This window comes from Phasianus colchicus, chromosome 2 (assembly GCF_987193195.1).
Source record: "Phasianus colchicus chromosome 2, bPhaCol1.hap1.1, whole genome shotgun sequence".
Taxonomy (NCBI): domain Eukaryota; kingdom Metazoa; phylum Chordata; class Aves; order Galliformes; family Phasianidae; genus Phasianus; species Phasianus colchicus.
Genome location: NC_143437.1, coordinates 19,170,437 through 19,184,189, shown reverse-complemented (window position 1 = coordinate 19,184,189; position 13,753 = coordinate 19,170,437).

The following is a 13,753-nucleotide window of genomic DNA, read 5'->3' as shown; positions in this document are numbered from 1 at the left end:
TGCTTCACACTAAGCAATGCATAAGTTAGGCTGTACATTCACAATTACTGAAGCGTGTATCTGAAAACTAAGGCCAATTTGTGTACCCTGAAGGCCTTTACAATATTCCTTGTTCACCTCAATAAACATACTGCTTTACTACCCCTTGTACACTTGAAAGAGGCAGTTAAGTTCAGACTCAAAGGAAGTAGGGACCATGCTATGGTACTCTGCATATTGGATGTTTTTGTTTTTGTTTTTTTTCCCATGGCTACTATGTAACTAAGGATTCAGGAAGGAGAACACCCTGCATGAGTCCAGTTAAATCATCTGTAAATAACTCTGTGCTGGCTTATCCCTTCTCTGAGGTAGCATGTGGAGAGATCATGCACCAAAACAAGACTTTTATGTTCATGGGACTTAGATACTGTTATAGTAAAGTTCCTGACCTGCTATTTTGTACTTCTGTTTCAACCTTTTTGTGTATCTGTGAGGAAAAGCCGTTTTTTCTACCACCATCACCCTTTATATACTGCAGCTCACATTACCATGAAACAAGACTTAATTCTACTTACAGTTTCAGCAAAGAAAGCTAAGAGCTACCTGGGTAAGCAGTAAGATGGGCTGAAAGTAAACTAAAGCCAAGGTACGAATGTCTTTTTGAGGAATCACTCTTCCTGCCTGGAAGCCAAAAGATAAAATGAAAAACAAACAAACAGGACAATGGCTGGTAGCTACAGTGAGTTGGTTATGACCTTCACAAAGGTAAGATGGATAAATAGATACTAGTTAACTTAAAGGAGTCAGAATTGTATTTTATGCTTAATAAATAAGTGGCTGCAAAGACATGAAACAAGAAGTAGAAATGATGATAGATGTGGGTGGTAATTCATACTATGGATGAAGTATTCCCTTACATTAGTTTTTACTAACTAAAGCTAATAAATACTTTTAGGAGAGAAGATGGGGTGTAATATAGGTGAATAAATGCAGATAAATGATGTTGACTAATTGATGTCACAGTGACTCCTGTTCTGTATTAATCTATCATACCTTTATCTTCCAAGAAATTCAGGGTATGATCGAAGGCTTTTTCCTGAAACTATGTCATTCTGTTCTGAAGCATCTGTAGTCTGTAGTCTCCATTTCTGTCTAGGTTTAACAGTTCTATTGAACAGAATTACTGAATTATCACAAGAAAACTTGACTGAAAATTCTTTTTTACATTTCTTACAAGCCTTCCACCTCATTTTTGCAGGTCCATTGAGTGTAGACATTTGGTTAAAGCCAACGCAAAGGAATGTTGTAGTTTTTATATATATTGAGAAATTTTGAGGGCTTTTTCTTGAAGAAAAGGTTTGAATATATAAATGACTGGAAAAAATGTTTCCTTTAGCTTTGAGAACTGTAGCCAAATAAAAAAAAAAAAAATCAGTGAGTTTGGGGTTTTAGGTGAATCATTTTACACTCTTTTCCTGCCAATTCCAGAAGGAGTTTTGGTTCTGGTAGTAATGCTCTCTCTATATATTACATATACACAGACTCTGCACTGCCATCACATATCATGTGGTTTATTCAAATCTAAAACTGACAAGCAGTAGTACACACCTTTGTATTACATTCCATTTGATGGGCGCCAGTGAGCTGGACACTGTTGTGTCTGTGTCTGCTGTGGCTTTAGCTCCCACAGATAGAAGTAAACAATACCCGAGGCAAACTCTGCAGAGACTAAGCTTCCACCCAGTCTTCTTTAATGTTCAGCCAGTTGGACAGCTTGGGAGAACTTCAAGAATCCATACTGTATGTGAAAGGGAATCCCATATCCTTTTTTAAAATACTTCTTTTCCAGTCATCACAGTCTGGTCTTTGGGACACCATCTCCCTTTACTTTTTTGTATTTGTGTGTCTCTAGGTTTCATCAATCATTGCCACTTATAGCGTATGTTTCCACATTGGAGGAATATGTTAGAATTCAATATTCAGTACAAATGCATTTCAGCATGGATACTTTGTAAGGGTAAGTTTAAGCTCACTCTAATTATTACAGGAATGTAAGTCAAAGTGCCATCCCATATTTACTTCCAGCTCAGCTGCATTCCAACAGTGGACAGTACAATCTGCCCATATGCACGAAGCTTACCAGAAGCCAGACATCTCCCAGGACAATGGCATATTTGTCCTATGCAGGACTACAGTGTATGTGCAAGGCCTGTGATGTCCTGTCTCTGAACAATAGCCAGAACTAAGTGTCTATAGTCTTTGCAGTCAAAGCCTTTTAGCTATATTATTAAAGTTTCATTAAGAACAAAAACAAAAACAAAATAAAACAAAAAAAACCCTCATCTAGTTACTGTTAGGTATCTGCAAAATATGGATTGCATACATGTGAGTAGATTGGCTTCTCTGTCCATAATGTAACTTAATATTTATGCTTGTAAAGCTATGTGAGTGTAATCTTTGATCCATGGGTGGCATTCTGTATCCAAACTTGCAATACAAATACTATTTATATTTTCAGCCAAGTCATTTCTGACTATTTGACTTTAAAGAAAAGCCAACAAGATAATAGTTTAAAAAAGTAACATTCACAACTTTTTTATTTCCCCTAGAAATTGCATTCATGTTGCCAGGCTTTCTTTCAAATGGGTTGTTTTGTGAGTTCTAAAATCTAACAGCTAATTTCTAACATATTCATGGTACAAAACAACATACACTTTATCTGGACTCTGCCAGGCAACTGAATAACTGGAATTCTTGCTAAAGATGTAGAGTAAAACTTTGCATGTAACATTTAATAAATGATTGGCTTGTCCTATTAACCCTTTCTTAGTTCTTTGTTTATAGTTCTGAAGTCATTCATATACTTTCCCTTAAATGGTAACTATTTTTTCTCATTATGATTGATTTCCTCAAATTGTTTTGCACATTACCAGACGATTTTAGGTATTAAGGAGTCTGTTTAAAGTCACGAAGAGAATGACAGCTGCCTGCATCATATAAAAGCAAATAGCATTTTGCAGGGAATGAGGTGGCTGACAGCCAGAGCAGGTGGTTAGCTGAGGAGGGAAGGGCTGGGCCAGGACATGGCTGGGAGAGTAGAGGAAGGTAGTGCAGGAAGTTGTGTCTGTTGATGATTCAGAAGTGGCATTCACCTCCCGGAATCACTGGTAAATGACTGCCAGAGCTGTGCTAGCACACTGCAGGGCTGAAGACTTTATGTGCATAACACAGAAAACTAAATCTTGGCCATCAACTATGAATATATGAACCCTCTACCTTTGTCAGAAAAATAAGAGCTGTAACCCTGATATCCTGGCTTTGTTTTACTTTGTATTTTTAGATTTTGTCTATGTAAAATCATTCCGAAGCATAATGTTTTTTCCTGTCCCAATACTTTCTTTTTGTTTTTTAAGCTTCTAAACATTAACAGTTCAGATAAAGAAATGACTAAGAAGTTAGTAAACCCACATTTTTCTGCTTGATCACATTCCCTAGACCTCTTGGAAGGCCTGAGCATAGCACCGTAGTGCCACAGCTGTTTTTGGAAACAACATAGTGGAAGTATACTCATATGTATGTGTAGGGGGATAAACACATACGTAGTTGATAGAGATGGAAATTATGTAGAGGTAGATGCATGAGGGCTGCTCTGAAAGTGATCCTCCCATGTTATTATGCTGGCCCATGAGCTCAGAGGTGGATGCTGGTGGTATGGAAGTAGATGTTGAACCTTCCCACCAATATCCTATTACATGTTGCTGGGAGAAAGATGGCAGCAGAGGGACAGTCTGACAAAATGGCGTCTGACGTGCATATCCATACATAGCAAAGGTGTAGAATTGAATTCCTCCATGTGGAAAAAATGGCACCCATCAACATTCATTGACACTTGCTGAATGTTTATGGATACCAAACAGCAGCTGTCAGCACAGTGAAAGTTGGACTGCATGGGCAAAGTTTTACTAGCAACAGCACTGCCATAGCAGCTGTGAAATAGTGGGTCACCTCAGCTGGTGCAGATTGTAATGAATGCAGCATGCAAGCTCTTGTTTATTGCTGACAAAAAATGCATAGTTAATGGTGGTGACTACATCGGAAAATGGCATTTTGTAACTGAGAAAATGCTCTATCAATTAGTGTTATTGCGATCTTTGTACCTCCTGTAGTTTTCATGGAAATAAATAGAAGGCATTACTTTTGGAGCAACCTACATAGATGTAAAAATAAACACTTGTAGTGGAAATGCTAAGTCATGGCCAAAAACAGTAATTAAGCACCTGGTGGGCAGGCAGGGCCAGTCCTGGGAAGCTCAGCTGCATGCAATGTACCTGAATGACCAGAAAGGCTGGAGCCAGAATTCAAGTCTTCCCAGACTTCATTTAAGGATTTGCAGGGGAGGCAAGAGTATCTTGCTTGGAGATCTTTGATTACCTGAGGCCTTTTAAAGGTAAGCAGATTTTGTTTCTTTGTGGCTGCTGCAATGGGGCTTGTTCTCATTTGCTGTAGCATAGGACTTTGCAACCTCACTATTGTTATGCTTTCTATTGCATTATAGTGTTACACAATAGCATTATACTGTTACAGCACTAATAAGCTATCCTGATCAGAATTTGAATCTCAATTATTGAGCAGAGGAGGACTATCGCCTCCCTTACCTTGATGGCTATGCTTTTTTGGCGCTGCCCAGGATACAGTTGGCTTTCTGCTCTGTGAGCGCACGTTACTGACTTATGTTCAGTTCTTCATTTGAGCATTTTCTTAGGAGTGAAGTCTACTTGTGTTTTAGTTTAATAGAAAACACATAAAATTATATGATTCCATATTCCTATAGCTACTACAATATGATGTTGCAAATAATGTGATGGAAGCAGTGTGTTTGTGAGCAAGGCTTGTGTGAGGGCATGCTCAGAGTTACAAACGCAGGTACTTAGATTGTATGAGTAAAAATCTTGTGGTACAGACTGTGAAGCTATGAGCTGGCTGAAGACCACAGTATTATTGGACTTTCAAAATGCATAGGCTGTCAGATAGTTCTCATCTGTCATCTTGAAGGGGTCTCAGATGGAATCTCATCATGTCTGAAGAATATCTTCCAGCTGGAGTGAAGGCATCCGTGATGTGATGCCTTCTACTTGAAAAGAAAGAACTCAAGAAAGGAAATGAGAAAAAAGGCCCTCTGTCAAAACCATGAGTAGTTCAGTGTTACAATGGAAAATAATATCAAAATGGTTAAAAGAGTACTAAATTTTTTCCATAACACAGATTTCAGTAATCATGATTCATACCATTTTGCAAGCATATATTTGGCATTATTTCTTTTGGTACTGAGTGCCCACATTGTCTGAGCATATGACACTTTGCTTGTCAAAGGTCCTCAAGTTTTTTCAAACAAGTCAATTGGGTGACAGCGCAGTTGGCTAAAGAATAAGCACAATTAATGATAGCATGTTTAATATTGTTTTATGATTGCCTTCTACCAAAATAGGATCTTAAGAAAGCATGACAGTACTAACAATTGTAATTACCAGTTTAGCTGGACACAGTACAACTGTTGGAACAGAGAGAGAGATCACTTCCAGGTGCAGTGAGGCACTGCATTTCTTACTGCTCTGTGTGGAATGGAGATTGCATGTGTGTCAGAAATGTTGCATACAAAAATATAGTGGATTTTCTGAAATAATGCTGAAACCAAATGTTTTTGCAAGTCTATGTTTTTAACAAGTATGGGAAGGCAGTGGTGGTAACTTCTCCAAGCATATTGTGTTACTTATTCTCTACACAATGACTCAATAAAAAAATAGAGCAGCTCTGGCCTTCGTGGAAGCAGTATGCAATACCCTTACCCCACAGTGTCTCTGCAAGTGTTCTGGAAAAGTCTTAATTACAGACAGGAGCAAAGGTAACTAAAGGAGTTACAGACTGTTTAAAGGATGATAATGAGTTCTTGTATGCTAACAGCTCATGCAAGTCTTCTGGGGATGAGAGACTACAGGGAAAATGAACTCGTGGCTGCCTGCAGTAAGGAATAAAAACATCCTAGAGGTGAAGGATCAGGATGGGAATGATAAAAATTTATTCATTATCCATGATAATATAAACAAAAAATATATATTATTAGTATCTTTATGCTAATTTTTTTACGTAAGTGAATACCAGTGTGACAGCTTTGGGTCTGCTTTGCCTCTTGCAGCAGCTCTTGCAAAGCCAGATTGATTCGTGTGTGTGTATTTCATACGTGAATACAAAGCAAGAACAGCTTGTGTCATGTTCCAGTATCTCAGGTACTGGAACCTGCCAGATAATCAGGTAAGTCAGGATGCCTTAGGTAACAAATGGTAATTGTGTTAAACAGTAAATCATACATAGACAAATCAGGTAAAATTAGATAACCATTACGAGTGCATTTGGCACCAATCAGCCTTTTTCATTTTCATGATATAGCGCTAAATTTAATTTGCAGCCATACAACGTTATTCTCTTCCTCAGTATTATCGTTCTGTTAGAAGTTGACTTCTGGCTGGAGGAGACAAACTTCTACATGGTAGCAGACTTGTCTTCTATTGCCACAAGAATGTCTTAAAATCTCTTCATTTTCACTTTCTTAAAAAAAATTATCCACCACAAATCACCAAAACTCCATGCAGTGCTGGAAATTTCTCACCTGCAGATCTTGCATTGATACATCAGTTCCCACTGAAATCCTTCTGGGCTGAGGAGGATGGATTTTCCTGAAGGCAGCTGATTATGGACCAAAGAGTAGTTCTGCTGAAGAAAGGTCATCTTAATGGTATCTCTCAGAAATTTTCAAATGTGGAAATGTATCTGGTATGTTTGTTAAGAATTTTAAGATAAGGAAGTAAACTTTTAAAACTTAAACTCTATAAAAAGAAATTTCCAAAGATTGAATTACAGTTTAGCAGGAAGGGATTTGTGCACCATCTCCATGCATCAGGATGCAGCCAGGAATGCCCTGCTGTGTGTTATGAGGCCCATATTGTCAACAGTTCCTGTAGAGTTTTCAAGGCTTTTTGTTTTCAGTAAAATAATTCAAATTTTGTTACATGTATTACTGCAAAAAGTCCATAGTGTTCAGTGCAGTCGTCATAGATCCTGCAGAGCCACGGCTTTACTAGCTGACTGTGGACTTCTAGATTTTATCTGTAGTTTTGAAAATATTACTAATAAACCTTAGGGTCTGATTCTCATCACCATAGTGGTTCCAAGGTTAAGCAGACACAAGTCATGCCTGAGCACCGGGAGCAATGGTAGAGTTGGAAATGGTGTAAAGGTAGGCATATAAAAGCTGCTCCAGAAGAAATGCTTCCTCTTTTTTTTTTTTTTTATACTGTCCCCCAACATCAGATGTGGATGCTGGTGGTACGGCAATAGAAATTGAACCTCCCCACCAATATCCTGTTACATTTTGTTGCCATGTGACAGATGGCAGGAAAGGATGTGGAATTGAATTCCTCCATGTAGAGAAAATGGCACCCATCAGCACACATTGAGGCTTGCTGAGTGTGGATGGAGAGCAAACAGGAGATGTGAGAACTGTGAGGTGGTGGTAGTGTGTTTTGAGCAGTGTGGCAATATGGTGATGTGAAAGATAAGTCACTTTCAGGATGGCTGTGCAGACTGCTACAAGCACAGAATGCTGGTGGAAATGCATAGCTAATGGTGGTGTCTGCATTGACAAATAGTAAGTAGTATTTGAGAATTTGTTCTATCTAGTAGTGTTTTTGTGTTCTTTATATCTGTTTCCTTGGAAATAAACAGGAGGTATTACTTTCAGAGCAACCTATGTGTATCTCTCTGGCAGGCTTCTTCATTGACAGAAATAAATTAATTTCTTATGTACTCACCTGCCCTTGTCCTTACAGATGACAATAGGGTATGCATTTTTTTCTGTGACAGCAGCTTTTTTTCTTGTGGCAGTTCACCATACTTCCTGTCAGGTGTCTTACTTTTGAAATTTGCTTGAACTAATGGCTGGGTCTGTCTAAGGAATTGTCACCATGGAGACATGAAAAACCTGAGTGGATGCATGCCTGGGCCACCTGCTTTGGCTGATCTTGGGGGTTCCTTCTAATGCCAGTGCTCTGTGATACAGAAGCCAATACAAATTTTCTTACCTTACACAAATGAGATTAACATTTACCACACTCAGAGAATTCTTGTAATTAACTTATAGAGGAAAATAGGAAACAGCATTTAGCACTTGCTTCAAGATTTGGAATTTCCCCCAAGCACTTAATGACATGGATGATGATGACGTATTTCATATCATGTATGCTTGAAGACTATTATAGTTATTTTTGGCATACAGTTCTGCTCCTTCCTTTTCACACTCACTTCTGCTCCACGAGTGTAAAACAGAAACTGTCTTAACAACATGCTGATCACCACAGAATTGTGTAAGGAGTGTTTCTTGCAGTTAGACTTAGCTTCCTCATCCTTTCAGCTGGTCATAAAAATAAGTGACCCAAATCAGAAACTGCGGACTTTTTAGATAAAATAATTTTCTCTCAGCCGAGCAGATTATGAACATGATATCATCTCTCAAAGGCCACTCTAACTGCATTATCATGGAGTAAAATGCCTTTGTGAGATATTCACTGCACTGAAACTCACTGAAGCAGTGCACCTCAGGCACTGTCTACTTGAGAGCTGAAGGGGAATTTCAAGCTTATCTATGGTACAGGGGGACTTCCACTCAGCCTGTTTGAAACAGGTAGGGGATAGTGTGTGCCCACTTGAATGCTTTTCAGATCCTCTTGTCCCAGACATCCTCTTAAATTACTTTAAACTGGAAAAGGGTAGATATAGACTAGATATTAGAAATTCTTTACTGTGAAGGTGGTAAAACACTGGAAAAGGCTGCCTAGAGAGCTTATGGATGCCCCCTCTCTGGAAGCATTCAGGGCCAGGCTGGATGGGGCTGTGAGCAACCTGGTCTAGAGGGAGGTGTCCCTGCTTATAGCAGAGGATTGGAACGAAATGATCTTAAAGGTCCCTTCCAACCCAAACTATTTCATGATTTTATGAAGTCTAAAACTCATTTTAATACTCTGCGTGAGCAGCTGTAGTACCTGATAGAAATGTGGCTGAGCAGGCTTTAGCACAGTTAGGGTTTTCTAGGGAATGTATTGTTTTTTCACACTCAGAATGAGGTTTATTGTGCGAGCTCCCCTACCTACTCACCTGCTATTTCTCACCTCTGTACAGTTGGCATGGATACCTGAGCATTAATATTTGGTTCAGCTTTTGGAAAGGGGAAGTCTTGGGTTGTAGATCATTCTGCCTGGCATTTAGATTGAATGTAATGCATCCCTTGGAATGTTTTGCTTAAACACATGCGAGTATCTGGAGACTTGAAGCCTAAGGCCCTATTGTCCAAGTATATGTAGTGTGAAGTTAAATACTTCTTTGTTTAGCTATTAGTTTCTTCTCAGTCACTGTAATAATATCTGTTCCAAGCTGCAAGCCACATTAGTATACAGAAATGGTCTTCTACCTCGCAATCTTCCTGAAGCCCTTACTATAAGAAGGGGGGAAAAAAAAAAAAAAAAAAAAAAAAACCTCCTGAAAAAAGCAACTATTATTTCTTTACATTACAAGAGTGGCATAGGAGTTTTCAAAATACAGGAAAGGATAATGCTGTAGAGAATACACTATTTGAGAAAAGATACAGAATGGTGAGAGGAAAGAGTGTAACATGAAAAATGAGTGGCAAGGGTAATTCTAGTTAGAATATTGTTTTTAATTAAAGAGATGTCACTAAGCTTCTTTCCTGTTATGGAACAAGCTTTAAGGATCAGAGTGACCGTGTGTATGAAAAAGGGACAAAAAAGTTGGTCTTGCAGTCACTTTCTCAGCATTGTCATTCTGAAAAGAGCAGAAATCAGAAGACCAAACAAAAGAACCAGAAAATTACACTGAAATAATTATTTAGATTTTTCCTTGAGGAATGGGAAGAGAGGGAGAGAAAGATAAATTAGGAAAAAAACTTTTCAAAGCAGGTTTTAAATAACTGTGCCTGCTTGCACCAAGCAATTAGATATCAGAAATCTGAATGCCATGGTGGAAGACAGTGTCTGCCACAAAATTTTACAAGTAATGCTATAAGTAAACCTGCTACTCTGCAGGTGATGAGGCTTGCTCAGCAAAATATAGCAGCCCTTGCCAGATGTGGAATTGACAGATCTGTGGTTTGCGGAGCTGCCTACAGAATTTTAGTATGGATGATAGAGGATCCAGATCTCTACTTCAATACAAATTTAAAATCTACATGAACCCTCCTGACTTTTGATTCATTTCCCTTTCTGCATTTGTTCTGACAACTTCTGAGTTACTGGTTACCTTTCTTGATTTATTTATTTAACAATCCAAAACATGTTGGACAAGTTTTTAGCAGCTGTACAGGAGGTTATTTTGCTAAGTAAGTTCTGGAAATCTGTCTAAGGGAGAAGAAAATTCTAACGTGCATTCACAATGCATAATTTTTGTCACTTATTGTTAATGCTGTATTAAATTTTTAAGAAATGCTAAGCTTTACCCACGGCATGCTTAATTAGGATGCTATCTAATATATTCTTTTCTAAGATATATTCAGGTATGGAAAGTTTCAAAAACATTCCATGAATATACATAGCATCAAATATTCTCTATAAACATACATAATGGATTCCATAAACTTCACCTCAAAGTGAAATATGCCTTGAGTATAAGACTCCTTTTTTTCATTAGTCAACATAACGTTCCACAGGAAGTTAATGGATGTTGATACCTATGAAATCAGTACTAAACTTCAATCACATCAGTGTTTACTCCTGTCAATTTGAAGTTAACAAAACTTCTTAAAAAGACATTTAAGCAAAATATGGTAAAACGTGGGAATGTCTGACGGTAGAAATGTGAGATTTGCTCATATACAAATCAAAAAGTATCATAAAACAGCCACTGAAACATTTTTCCAATTGTCTGTAAAAGGAGAACTCAAAAGACCTACAGCAGGAATATAGATGCATGCTCTGGGGACATTTCTGGCTTTCAGATTCTTGCTTTTCTGCTGCCAAACACCAAAGCCAAACATATTGCTAAGGCTTTAACACACATTTTCATCCATAAAATATCTTATAAAATGGATCCCCCAAACATTGAATGTCTGCCAAAATGTCAATTACATTTTTTTATGTCCTCTTTGAACAATGAAGTATTTATGTTAATAAAGGCTTGCTATCATAAATGAATATTATGGAAATAGTTGTTCACAGCTTTTTAATTAGCAGTAAGCGCCACAATTAATGATAAAGAGATTGTACTCTCTTCCACCTTTAAGTTATCTAGTGAGATAATGGTGTTCTACGCACACACGGAAATCACAGAGGTATATTGCAGCAGGAATGCATGACATTAGTTTGATTGTGCTTTTCCCAACATTGCTTACAAGTAATTGACGTTATCTTGTTGCATGATTAGAGTCCAATCTGTTCTATAACATTATAATTGCAATGAAGCACAGCTTAGAAAAGATGCCCGTTATATGTTGAATTTTCACTTCCAGACTTTGTAAATATATTTTATTGGATTAATTTAAACTGTTCTTTCATGCTTAAAAGCATCATTGGTGTATATAGATAGTTTACTGGCTAAACGTTAGCACTGTAAAATTTCCTTGCATGCAAAAGCTGCAAGTGAGAGCTCTAACATTAACAAGTGCTCAATTCCAGCATCAGTAGATTAAACAGTAGAAGTTTAACACATGGAGAAGCTTTTATTCTGTAGCCCAGAGACCTAAATGATATTGCATTACCACTCCTGGCCTGGTAATGGAGGTTGAGGCAGGGCCTGGCACTGAAGCTTGCTTTGAAAGCAAGCCGTGTTCCAGATTACTATTTCCTCATTTCAATTTAAATCTGATCTACTTGCAACTGATGTTGAGTGTGGCAGATAATGTCCTGGACATCTAATTTATATTTGGTTACTTAAGGTGAAACTTTCAAACCAGCTATGTGCTGGAATAACACTTATCCCACTGAAGACACTGCCAACGCTAAAATAGTTTGCATAAATCCCACCCTCACTAGCCATTGAAATGTCTGGTGAAGAAACTAGGAGCCAGCTCTAAGGTTTATACTACTACCCAGAAAATGCATTGGCTTTAATTTTTTTTCTCTACAAGCTTGGCCTCCTCACCTGGGTCCCTACTGAAACCAGCAGGCACAAAGCCTTCAATGGAATTGCCTGGGGAGAGTCTCTCCTTCCTTCATCTTCCTCTAGGTACTGAGCATCTGGAAGAAGATCAGGCATCCCATAAACAAGGGTGACCTCTGCTGTGAAAATGCAGAGTCTGAATTTGGCATGAATTGACAGGCAAACAGAAGGGATGGCTACAGGGGGAAGAAGCAGAGTGAGAGCAAAGAGGAAGACTGGGCAGCAATTTGCACATGTCTGAAGTGATACGTTCTTGGTGGAGTCAGCTATTTCCTTTCAATATGGCCTTCCTTTCACCCATTTTTTTTTCCATATGTTATCAGAAGCAGTGCTTTTTGTTCTCTAAATGCTGTGAAGAGGCTATAGATTTCAGGAATGCTATTCCAAAATCCTACTGTCTTCTTGGAAAAGGACAGATGGAAAAGTGTGCTATGGAGAAAGGAAGAGCCAGATGTCACTTGTTAAGTACACATGCTGAGCAGAATGACATGAAGATTTGGATGCATGGAGAACCATCAGGGTACTCATTCCTTTAGCAGGACACACTCCAACATGTAAACTATTGCCGAATGTCCTTATGCTCCTGCAGCCCATAGATTCCACAAGGGTGAGAACATCACAGAGCCTTGCAGACATTCTTGTGAGCTAATTGATTTGGGCTAGGAAGCTATCCAGTTTTGACTTCAGGAATTCTTAGTAATACCCACAACATCCTTGACTAAGTGTTGCCCATGGTGAGCTGGCCTCACCAGGAAAAATGAGTGCCCTATAATGAGTCAAACATGACCAGCACAGGTCATCAGTATCTTTGCCAGGCTGAAAAATTTGATACAACCAGGTCTAGTGGGACTGGATTCTTCTTGTTGTCTTCCAGTAGTGATGGGTAGATGAAATAATGATTGGGTGTAGGAGCTATATCCTTAGAACTGGAGGCTAAGGGGGCTGTTTCTCACAGACTCAGGGTAGATTCAATAGTTGGACCTCACAGTCTGGGCACTTTACCCCATAGCCCCACAGTAGAAAGCTGTACTACCAGCTGGATGTCACAGGTGAGGGTATCTGTGGCCTGATGCCAGCCCCAGCCCTGGCCCATTTCTTGCTTCAGGATCTGGGGAAGCAGTTGCAGTTTATCTACCAGTATTGAGGAAGTATGGAGTTTCCTGGCTGAGGACGTGTCCTACAGGTCTTATTCAGGCAGCTAGCATTCACCTTGTGCAGTGTGAATGAAGCACGGTAGGCCTGGCTAGTCAGAGGATCTGTTCTAGTGCATGTGAGGAACAGCACACCAAAAGGCACGCTGTTACAATAAAGCACACCAATCTGCTCCTCTGTGTGCAGGCCTATGGTGATTTATGCTACATCCAGAGTCTGGTCCATTCAGTCAATTTATTTAACTGAGGGAGCATCAGTGTTCTGTGTGGACTCAAGTTTCTATAAATGCAAGACTTGGGGCTGCTCGTGAGCTAAGTGCTGCTTTCTGTAACGCAATAAGTGTAAAGTACTCAGACATGATATTGATGGGAATACATGTGGAACTATATAGATAACGTTGCACCCTGTT